Here is an 11588-nt window from a genome sequence, read left to right as displayed (position 1 = left end):
ACAGCCCTTGCCACTGCTTTTCAGGGAGGAAGGACCGTCGTAATTTCCATTTCAGTTTTACTCTCTAGGGTACATAGAAGGCCCCTTTGTCTGTTTACATTATCATTTTCACGGGAAAACATACTAAGCCATTCACCTCAATGAGCTGCCATGACTCCAGTTATCTCTGAGCTGGGTCTTGAACATTTATTTTGGCCCATGGAAGCCATAGTCCCAGGTGTCTCTTTCCAGGTATTCAGTTTTACCAGGAGGTGGGCTTCTTGTTCCAACACCGTTGGGGACTTCCCTTCATGCTCATAAGACAATTTTATTTATTCTTACCTGATTAATTTCCTCATCTCACTTTCCACATTTGTGGAATAGATTTGGAATCCAAATCTTTTTTCAAGCTCTCTATTTCTCTGCTCCCTCTTTCCCCTTAGCTGAATATCTCACCTCTTACTTTATTGAGGAAATTAAGGTCATTCAATATGATCTTGATCTATTCTCCTTCCTTTCATCTTAAGCCCCCTGATAATATTGATAAAATGGATGTAATATTCCTTGCCTTCTCAATGTGTGGGGGAGGGATGGAGGGAGGGAGAGAATTTGGAACTCAAAACCATCCTGCTCATCATTTCTTAAAGCACAATAGGATTTCATCATAATCGTATACCGTAATTTGTCCGGCCACTTCCCAGCTATGGGCAGTTTTAGGCCCATTCCCGGATGCTGTAGCTTGCTTATTTATTTACATTTTCTCGATCCACTCTTTTCCTTAAGTTGTGACTAGTCTTCAGACAAGATACTTTCTAGCAAAAGGCCAATTCTCTTTTGGTACCATATTCTTGAATTGCCCGTGAAATGTGGTTTATGTTCCCTCTAGAGCAGTTATAGAATGGGAGCAGTGGGAGTACAGAAGCTTTGAGAGAGGTATTTAGGCCTGGTTGTAACCAAACCAGAAAACACCCAGACACTGAGAAACAGATGGAAGAGCATTCACATATGGACAAGCAGATAGACACATGTACACATCTGCAATAACACATCAACACAGTCATACAAGACACACACGCATACATACAAATGCAAGTCCACATACATACATCTGGACTAGGAAAGGAGGCAGAGCAGACTGGGATCTAGAACAGATAATTCTACATCCATTCCACTTCCTTCATCAAAAATTCTGACTTTCCTTTCTATCTGACCATAGCTGCCATCTGACCATAGTGTTCTATTATTCCTCATATCTTATTCCTTCCTTTTATCTGTTTTTCTTTTTGGGAGAGAAAGTTCAGTTGAATGATGTCAGAAGCCAGATAGGGGAGAGTTAAAAAAAAGAGTGAGAGGGAAGGAGGTGGAGACACCTGTTAGAAACAATTTTCTTTTAAAAAAAACCAAAACAATACATTATTAAACATTCATTTAAAACATTTTTCGAGTTCCAAATTTTCTCCCTCCCTCTAACCCTTTCCCACTTTTTGTGAAGGCAAGTAATATTATTATCATTTATACATGTTGAAATCATGCAAAACATACTTCCATATTAGCCATGTTGCAAAAAAGCAAGAAAAATAAATACAGGGAAAATATATTTTATTTTGCACTCAGAGTTCAATAGTCATCTCTCTGGAGATAGATAGCATTTTTCCTTTTGATGCCTTTGGAGTTGTCTTGGATCATTGTATTGTTCAGATTAGCTAAGTCTTTCACAGTTGATCATCATTACAATAATGTTATCACTGTGTATAATGATCTCTCCTCTTTCTGCACACTTCGCTCTGCATCAATTCATGTACATCTTCCCAGGTTTTTCTGAGAGCATTCTCCTCATCATTTCTTACAGCATAATAGTATTCCATTGCAATCATATCCCACAACTTGTTCAGCTGATGGGCATCTCAACTTCCAATTCTTTGCCACCACAAAAAGAGCTGCTATAAATATTCTTGTACAAATAGGTCCTTTTTCTTTTCTCTTTCTTTCTTTCTCTTTCTTTCTTCTTTCTTTTCTTTCTTTCTTTCTTTCTTTCTTTTCTTTCTTTCTTTTCTTTTCTTTTCTTTCTTTTTCTTTCTTTCTTTCTTTCTTTCTTTCTTTCTTTCTTTCTTTCTTTCTTTCTTTCTTTCTTCTTCTTCTCTTTCTTCCTTCCTTCCTTCCTTCCTTCCTTCCTTCCTTCCTTCCTTCCTTTCTTCATTTCTTTCTTTCTCTCTCTCTTTCTTTCCTCCCTCCTTCTTTCTTTCTTTCTTCCTTCCTTCCTTCCTTTCTTTATTTCTTTCTTTCTTTTCCTCTTTGTGTAGACCCAGTTGTGGTATTGCTGGGTCAAAGGTTGTACACAGTCTTATCCTTTGAGCCTAGTTCCAAATTGTTCTCCAGAATGGCTGGACTAGTTTACAACCCTGCCAATCCTGTATTAGTGTCCCTATTTTTCCACATTCCCTCCAGCATGTGTATAGACAACTTTCATTTTTTTACATTTTTTATTTTTAGTTTACAACACTCAGTTCCACATGTTTTTGAGTTCCAAATTGTCTTCCCCTCTCCCCTCCTTCCCCAAGACAGCATGAAATCTGATATGTGTTCTACATATACCTTCGCATTAAAATTATTTACACAATAGTCAATTTGTAAAGAAGAATTATGACCAATGGAATGAACCATGAGAAAGAAGAAACAAAACCAAAGAAGAGGAAAAGAAGAGCAATTAGTTTGCCTCAATCTGCATTCAGACTCCATAGTTCTTTCTCTGGATATAGATAGCTCTTTCCATCATGAGTTCTTTGGAGCTGTATAGACAACTTTCTAAAGGAGATTAGCTACAAAAGGGATTTCATCCTTTCTAAACTTACTCTTCTCCTTCATCACAAACTCCAGTCTCTTCAGGCTTCAGTACTTTTTAAAGCTCATTGCTCCTGTTCTGATTTTAGTTCCCTATCTCCCTAATCTTAACTCTATAGTTAACCAATTCAGCCCTGCAATGTCTTCTGTGCCAAGTCCTTTACCTTCATGTCTTGTCTCCACTTATCCCTTGCCACATCCCACCTCTAGATTACTCCCATCTTCCCCCTCTTCCGGTCCTAGACCTCTCCCTCTCTTTCTCAGTTAAACTAGAAAAAGATAGTTGTTGCCTTCATTTTACTTCACTTCACAAAAAACAACCTCAAAACACTTGTTGCCTTCACTTCCATGCTTCTTACTCAGTCCTCAGCTCCTTGAAACTTGGCTTCTGACTTCATCATTCAATTAAAATTCTCCAAAGTTATCAGAAATCTCTCAAGTGCAAAATCTGATGGTCTTTTTCTCAATGCTCAGCCTTCCTCACTTGTCTGCTACATTTGACAGTGTTAACTGTCTTGTTGACCTTCTCCCCCGGATACTCTCTTCTCTTTGGGTTTTCATGACACCATTCTTTTTTAAATTAATTAATTAATTAGTTTTTAGTTTTCAGCATTCACTTTTATAAGATTTTGAGTCCTAAATTTCCCCCTCTCCTTTCTCCCCAAGATGGCATGCAGTCTGACATAGACTATACCAATTATATTACACATATTTTCACATTAGTCAAGCTTTCCATGTCTCTACTCCCTCAATCCTCTTAGCTGAAGAGCTCACCTCTTACTTTACAGAGAAAATTGAAATCATTCAATGTGAGCTCTCTCTACTCTTCTTCCTTTCATCTTAAAATCCCTTGACATTATCTCTAGTCCTATTTTGTCCAGTCTATAATAAAGATGTGGTCCTCCTTCTTTTCATGGCCAACTACTCTACATACACTTCCCCTGCCCTCCTTAAAAAAGAGAACAAAAGGGAAAACCATGAGAAAGAAAAAACAAAACAAAACAAAAACAGAAAATAGTATGCTTTGATATGCATTCAAACCCCGTAGTTCTTTCTCTAGATGTGGATAGCAATTTTTATCATGAGTCTTTTGGAATTATCTTAGATCACTGCATTGCTGAGAAGAGCTAAGTCTATCAAAGTCAGTCATCGCACAGTGTTGCTGTTACTGTGTACAATGTTCTTCTGGTTCTGCTCACTTTACTCAGCATGAGTTCATGCAAGTCATGACACCATTCTTTCCAGGCTCTCCTCCTACCTGTCTAACTATTCCTCTGTGTTCTTTGTTGATTCATCGTCCATATCAGACTCCTTAATTTGGGGTGTACACCAAAGCTCTATATTGACTTTCTCTTTTCTCTTTATACTTTATCACTTGGTAACCTCATCTATTCCCCTGGGCTCAATGATCGTCTCTGCAGATGACTCCAACAGCTATATGTCCAAGCCTAGTCTCTTTTCTGAGTTTCAGTTCCCACATCATTAACCACCATTGGACATTTCAAACTGGATGTCCCACAGGCATATCAACGTCAGCATATCTGAAATAGCAGAATTCGTTAGCTTTTCCTCCAAATTCACTCTTCTTTCTAACTTCCCTCTTACTGTAAAGGTCATCACCTGCTCTCCAGTCTCCCAGGTTCATAACCTCAACATTTCGCTCACCTCCTCACGCTGCTCACGTATCTAACCAATGACCAAACCTTACTATTTCTACCCTCACAACTTCTATCACATGTCCTCGACTCATGCAGCCACCATACCAGCTCAGGCTCTTGTTTCCTCTCACCTAGGCTATTGCAGTAGCCTCCTAATTGCTCTTCCTGCTTCAGGTTTATTCCCACTCTAATTTATCCTCCTCATGACTGTCAAAGTGACTTTCTTTAAACACCAAAATGACCATGTTGCTCCCCTACTCAATGAACTGTAATATTTCTCTTTTACCTTTAGGATAACATATAGACTTTTAAAGACCTTCCCAACTTGGCCCCAACCTTTTCAATTTCCATTCCATTTTTCCAATTATTTCATTATTTTCTAATTTCTTTCCAATTTCATTATTTATTACTCCCCTTCTCACACTCTGTGCTCCAGCCAAACTGGTGCTCTCTCTGTTCCATGTCCCATCTTTGTGCCCCTGTAGGGAGCTAGGAGATACAGTGGATAGAGTTCTGAACCTGGAGTCAGGAAGACCTGAGTTCAAATCCAAACTTTAGACATTTACTAGTTGTGTGACTCTAGACAAGTCACTTGACCTCTGTTTGCTTCATTTTCATCAGCCATAAAATGCGGATAATAAAAGCACCTACCTCCTTGGGTTGTTGTGAAGATCAAAGGAGATAATGATTGTAAAGTGTCTAGCACAGTGTCTGACACATAATGATCAGTATATGAATGTTCGCTGTTATTAGTTATTAACATCATCTGTACTTGTTAGCCGCCATTTGTATAATGTACGCCCTCCTCACTGCTACCTCCCAGATTCCTTCTCTTCCTTCAAGATGCTGCTTAAATCCCACCGTCTACATTAAGTCTTTCTTGATCTGCTACTACCCTCCCTCTCAATCCACTTGGTATTTATCTTGTGTTTATCTTGTATAAACATATTTACATAGCAGGGCGCTCCCCCTCCCTTGGAGCATGTTCAGTTGCCATTGTGTCTGTGAGGCGGCGTGGGATTACTGCTTTACTCCTTATGTGCATGTTGTCTCCTCTGATAGAAAGTAAGCCTCTTGAGAGTAGGAACTGTTTCATGATTTTTATTTGTGTGCTAGTGCCTGGCATGTAGTAGGTGCTTAAGAAATTCTTGTTAGTTGATTGATACACTCTTAATTGCTGACTTGCTGAGTGACTTAGGGCAACTTGCTAGGCTGTAATGGAAAGATCTCTGGTCTGGGGACCTGGAGACCAAGGGTCTTATTGTGGCTTTGCCATAAGCTGGCTTCGTGTCCTTGGGAAAGACCTTAATGACTGACACTCAGTTTTCTTATCTGGTTTTCCTAGATGATATTTCATGTTTATTCCATCCCTAACATGCTGTGACTCTGTATAATGACAGATTTCAGAAGAAATAAATTTTTTGCCAGTATTTTGGCATTTCACATAGCCACCTGTCTTAGTAGGCAGACTTTGGGGTGTGCAGTGCAGTGCTGATATTTAGAGGGGACGTGGACCAAAGGTCACAGCAGGGCTTAGAGTATTTTTCTTGGTGTTTTTCTGACATTTTTGTGAATACAAGTGGGGAATACAAGATGGGAATGCAAGTGTGAATACAAGATGGGAAAGGCAGTATGGAATTGTGAAAAGAGATGGGAAGAACAGAATTCAGATCACTAGTTTTGATACTTATTAGCTAAGTAAATCACAAAACTATTGCCTGCCTCAGTTTTCTCATTAGTAAAATGAGGGGCGTTAAATTAGATGACCACTGAGGCCCCCTTCATCTCTAAATCTTCAATCGTATGATGTAGGCACCAAGCCTCCCACACTAACCCTTGTAGCTCAATACCCCAGAGTCAGAGGGGAACTTTGAGGGGGTAACAGAAAACTGTGAAGGCTGAAGAGGAGCTGGAGTTCTGTTCTTCTGGAATTCCACAGGCCAGGATTTGGGCCTCTCCTGTCTGAACAAGAGCTTCCTCTGGTCAGTGGCTCCAGCAGCTTACTCTTAAATCTTGGAGGAGGCCTGGGGTGGGTGTGAGTTCAGTGTCTAGGTTTTAGCAGAGCACCACCCCTGCTTCCAGAGAGCAGGAAGAGAGGGAGACAGCCCTGATCTCCCTCCATTTCTTACTGCCTAGTTGAATAAGGGAAGTCTGAGATAATTAGGAAAAGAGGTAGAAAGTGGGCTGCTGGTGGTGAATGAAGAAGAGCAGGTGAAAGGAAGAAGGATTTGAATTTTAAGCAATGCCCGCTTGAAAGGAGATTTCCCCTGGTGCCTTCATTGCTTTTTCAAATCGGCACTAATTGGGCCCCCCGTCAGCAGCCTCGGTAGAAGAGTAAGAAACGAACAGGCCACAGAGAGGGAAGAGCTGTCTCTTCTTCAGAAACAGGGTCTCCAGATCCAAGCCGAGGCTTAGAAAGAGCAGTTTCAGCAGCCCTTAGTAGCAGGAAGAGGCCATGACAGCATCATTAATGGCAGCAGCAGTGGTAGGGCTGCTGGTAGGATTTCTAGGGAGAACTGAGGAAAAAGGAAGAGTAATGGGGGGTGGGGTAGAGGAGTGGTGCGTGGATTTGGTCAGCAGTCCCTTCCTTCTCAGGATGGAAGCTTTCTGAGAGTCTTTCTCCAAAGCTTTTGGATCAGTGAAGTTGGGGGGTTGAGTTTAAATCCTGATCTAGCCTGTGATATACTACTCCCTGTCAGTCACCCCAATCTTGGTTTCTTGGAATCAATGGCCAGCAGGAACCCCTTGAGACAACACCTGAGTCAGCCAGGCATTTATTAGGTGCTTACTATGAGCACTGTGCTAAGTACCGGGAGTACAAATTCAAGCAAAAAGAAAGACAGCCCCTCCCCTCAAGTAGCTTACATGCTAATGGGAGAAGACCACCTAGGCTTTTGGTAGACATCCTCAAGAATTTTATGGCTAGATTTCCTGATTGGGAGACCATTGCTTCCAAACCGCACAGCTCATTTCCAGAAGTAACAAGAGTATGGGGATTGAGATGTCCAGCCTCCATCTCTCCCAACAGATCGCACTCAACTTTCTATAAACCTTCAACTCGTAGTGGGAAGGTGGGAAACGGGGACGTAGAATAAAGACTAGTAGACTCAGTGGCAGGAGATCTGGATTTAACAGCAAACCAGCTCTGTGAACTTGACCACATCACTTCCTGGCTTCAGTATAATGAGGGAGTTGGTTGATCTAGGTGATCTCTAAAGTCTTATTGACTCTAAAATACTTGGGTATATAAATTCATAGATTGTTGGAGCTAGAGGCAAATTTAGAGATCTCTCTAGACTGAGACTCTCATCTTCTAGAGTCAATTTAATTTGACAAACATTTTTGTAGTTATAGCAGAAAGAACATTAGTTTTGAAGAAGGGGGGCTTAGGCTCAAATCCCATCTTTGTCTCTTACAACTTGTATGACCATGGCCATGTGTCATCCTCTCTGGGCCTTGGTTTCTTCCTTTGTAAAATGAGGGGGTTGGACTAGATGATTTCTGAGATGCTTTCTAGCTCTGAATTTATGAGCCTACGAATCTATTAAACATCTGTTCTGCAAAAAGAACTGTGTTAAGGTGGCACAGTATATAGAACACAGGCCTGGGAGTCAGGAGGACCTGAGTTCCAATCTGACTTCAGACAATAGCTGTGTGACCCTGGACAAGTCACTTAACCTTGATTGCCTCTCCCATCCCCCTACCTCCCAAAAAGAGAAAAAAAAGAACTGTGTGAGATACTGGGGATACAAAGAGGAAAAGCAGTTCCTGATATTGAGGAACTTATATTTTCCTGGAGGATACAAAATATAAACTGCTAAGTAAATATAAGATAATATGAGGAATGAGAGCACTGATGATTAGAGTATCAGAGGAGGCTTCCTGTGGGAGGTGGCACCTGGGCTGACTCTCAAAAGAAGTAAAGGATACTAATAGGCACAGATGAAGAAGGCTGTGCAAAATGATGGAGCTGGAATCTGGAATGTTAAGTTCAGGGAGCAATTTGGCAGGTTAGTTTGGGTGAAATGTAGAGTTGATATAAAAAATATCAAATAAATACAAATTTGATATGATTGTGGAAATGTAGGTTGGAACAATATTGTGAAGATCTTTGAAAGGTGAAGAGAAGAGTATTTTATCCTAGGGGCAATAGGGAACCACTGAAGTTTCTAGAGGCAAGGCACAGTGATGTGGTCAGACTTGCACTTTAGGAAGATTATTCCTATTTTTAGGAAAAGGAAGACTGGAAATAGGGAAACCCAGTAGAAGGCTATTGCATGACATGAAGGGCCATTGCTTTTTCAGAGATTGGAGCAAAGGAGGAAATTGGGGGTTTGGAGCTGGGGAGGGAGGCTCAGAGATGTGAAATGCCTTACTTAAAACACATAGCTTATCTATAAGGTTTTCTATTCACCTCCTACCTCCATTCCAGCCCTGTCCAGACTTAGGGGAGGTGGGGGATGGGGTTAGGAAGTAGATAGCAATAGTTCCTCCAAAGATAAGAAACAGTGTAGTGGGACAGAACAGAAGAATTTGGAGTCAGGACCTGGGGGTTAGGATACTGGCTTGCTATTTACTATCTGTATGACCTTGGGCACATCAATTAACTGCTCTAAGTTTTCATTTCTTCATCAGTAAAAATGAGAGGGTTTGATTAGATGACTTCTAAAGTCTCTTCCAGCTCTATGATCTGTGCGTGCCATCTGTCCAACTGTAGCTAGCCACAGTGTGGTCGCACCCCCTCCTACCTCTCTCTTCCAGCGTTGGGGCAAATGAGACTGTGAGTATTCAGTAACTCTTCTTTTGGCAACTGGGAAAGTGCCCGGATGCATGCTCTGATGCTGTTATTCAGCACGAAGAAAGAAGAGAAAGAAAAGGGAAAAGATATTGTTTGGGTACAATCTGTGTTTGCAATTTTCCACATCGGTTCTTTTTATGAACACTCCGAAAACAAGACAACAGCAGCGGCTGATTCAATATGCGCCATGCTGGAAAACAATAAGGAAAAAAAATAAGGGTTTTTAATAAGCACTTGGAAAGGCTGTAATTAAATCTCGGGTTCTGTTTGGAAAACAAGAATCTCATTTAGTGCTTTTGCCCTGGCGCTCCCTAACATCTGCACCCATGTTTTCTGCTGGGCAATTATAGAGTCCTCCGTGGGTTGATTAACAAATACAGGTGCAGGGACTAAGCTTAGGAGGGAGATCCCAGGATGAGAGTAGGGACAGAAGGGGCTGTCATGCGGGGAGGGAGTGGGGATAGACTTGGCTCTCAACCCACACAGGTGTGGAAGAGGCCTCGGGGAGCTGGGAAAGATTCAGTGTTCTGCATAGAGCTCAGGAAAGGGTGGAGGTGGGGAAAGAACGTAAAGAGGGAAAGAACGTAATAAGACGTGCTTTTGAAGAAGGGGGATGTTGTTCCATCTTATTTGGCCTGGTTATGGCAAGACTTCACGGGGGGCAGAGGGAAGGTCAAGGATACTATTATGGTACCTTCCGGTGTTAGGATTCAAGGACTTTGCAGGAGGTGAATAAGTTCTCTGGGAGGAAAAAAGAGACCTTAGCCAGGATGCACGGGCAGAAGTGAAAAAATGATCTAAGTGGCAGAGATTGCCCCTAGGCCTGCTCCTTTTAAGCAAGGCTTATCAAAAGGTTAGTGGGATGGCCTCCCACTTCATCCATCTCATAATCGAAGCTCTGGACTTATTCAAAGCCAATATTCCTCCTTAGTTCTCCTGCCTCTGTCTGTGTCATAACTCTTATGATGTCTCTGATTCGCATTACAAGTATGCTCTGTTTTCTCCCTTCTTTAACCCAGGGATGCAGGCCTAGAACTCACACTCCTATGAGTGTGGTCTTGGGTCTTGTATTGGCAATCAAAATGGTCTCTTGGCACTTAATTCAACCAAGTGCCCTTGAAGAGTTTGGCCTTTGTTTCCTTTGATTAATTCAGTGTCTTTGATTGAGTCTTACTAGGTGCTAAGCCCCAGGCCCAAACCCCTATTAGGTGTAAAACCTTAGTGGATGTGGATTTGTAACTAAGGTGGTGCTCCAGGTGGGGCCAATGAAGGGAGATGCTAACACCAGAGCCGATGGAAGGAGCCTAAGTTCTGGTCACTCAGATGATGTTTGATAATGTCTGAAACTGTATAAAAAGGGAGAACAGAGCTATTTGCTTAAGACTCTCACTCCTGGAGGCACAGGACTCTGGGAAGCCACTTGAAGGGCCTTCCGACTGAACTCAGATGTTGATGGTTTTCTTGGTAGCTATGAATTGTATTTGGTCTGTTGATGTTTGTAACTTGTTTGTATTTGCTCTGAAGTTCAGGGTACTGGCTTTTTCCCCTGAACTAAGTGAATGATATTTGTATGCTGGGTTAAATTGAGTTGTTAACTCCTTAACGTTGTTCTCCTTAGTAAAGCAGATCAAAGAATCTGGGCTTGCAGCGTTCTGTGAGCTGGTTGTTGTTGGTTTTACACCCCCCACAGCAGCTGCTAGCCGGATTGTTGAAACAGGTCTGTGTAGCTCCTAGTTGGGAATGGCTGGTGGGAGAAACGAATGCTTATTCTGAGTGTGGAATATTGTCCTAGGCCTGGGGATGGAGGGAAAGGGGGCACTTGAGCACAGATTGGCCACCCAGGTGATGGGGAAATTGGGGATTGATATGATACAAGGAGGTAGTGGTGTGTCTTGAGAGATTGACTGGCTGTGCTGTTTGGGAAAGTTGGAGTATGGAGGCAGGTGTAGGGCACTTAACACTCTCTGGACTTGTGATCTCACTCTGGCTGCACACCTTGCTGGAAAGTGAATTCCTAGGGTGGGCTGGGAGGATCCAATTACTCTGGCCCCCTTTGCCTGCTTGCTCACCATCCCTTCCTGTCCCCATGGATCTGAACTCTGGTTTCAAATCTGGCCCTTCTTTTGAGTTGCTCTGGGATCTTAAGAAAGTGACTCTCACTCTTGGGGCCTCAAGGGCAAGAGAGGTTGCTGTCTAATGTCCTGGTACTGCCTTATAGCTTTGAGATTCTCATACTTTCCTTCTTGCTGCATTTCCTTTCTAGCTAGATGCTGGATGCAGTCTCTTCTCTTCTTTCAATCTTTCCTTGACAAGGA

The sequence above is a fragment of the Trichosurus vulpecula genome, chromosome 5, assembly GCF_011100635.1.
Source record: "Trichosurus vulpecula isolate mTriVul1 chromosome 5, mTriVul1.pri, whole genome shotgun sequence".
NCBI classification, from domain to species: domain Eukaryota; kingdom Metazoa; phylum Chordata; class Mammalia; order Diprotodontia; family Phalangeridae; genus Trichosurus; species Trichosurus vulpecula.
The sequence above is the reverse complement of the archived record's forward strand: the minus strand, read 5'-3'. Positions refer to the sequence as shown.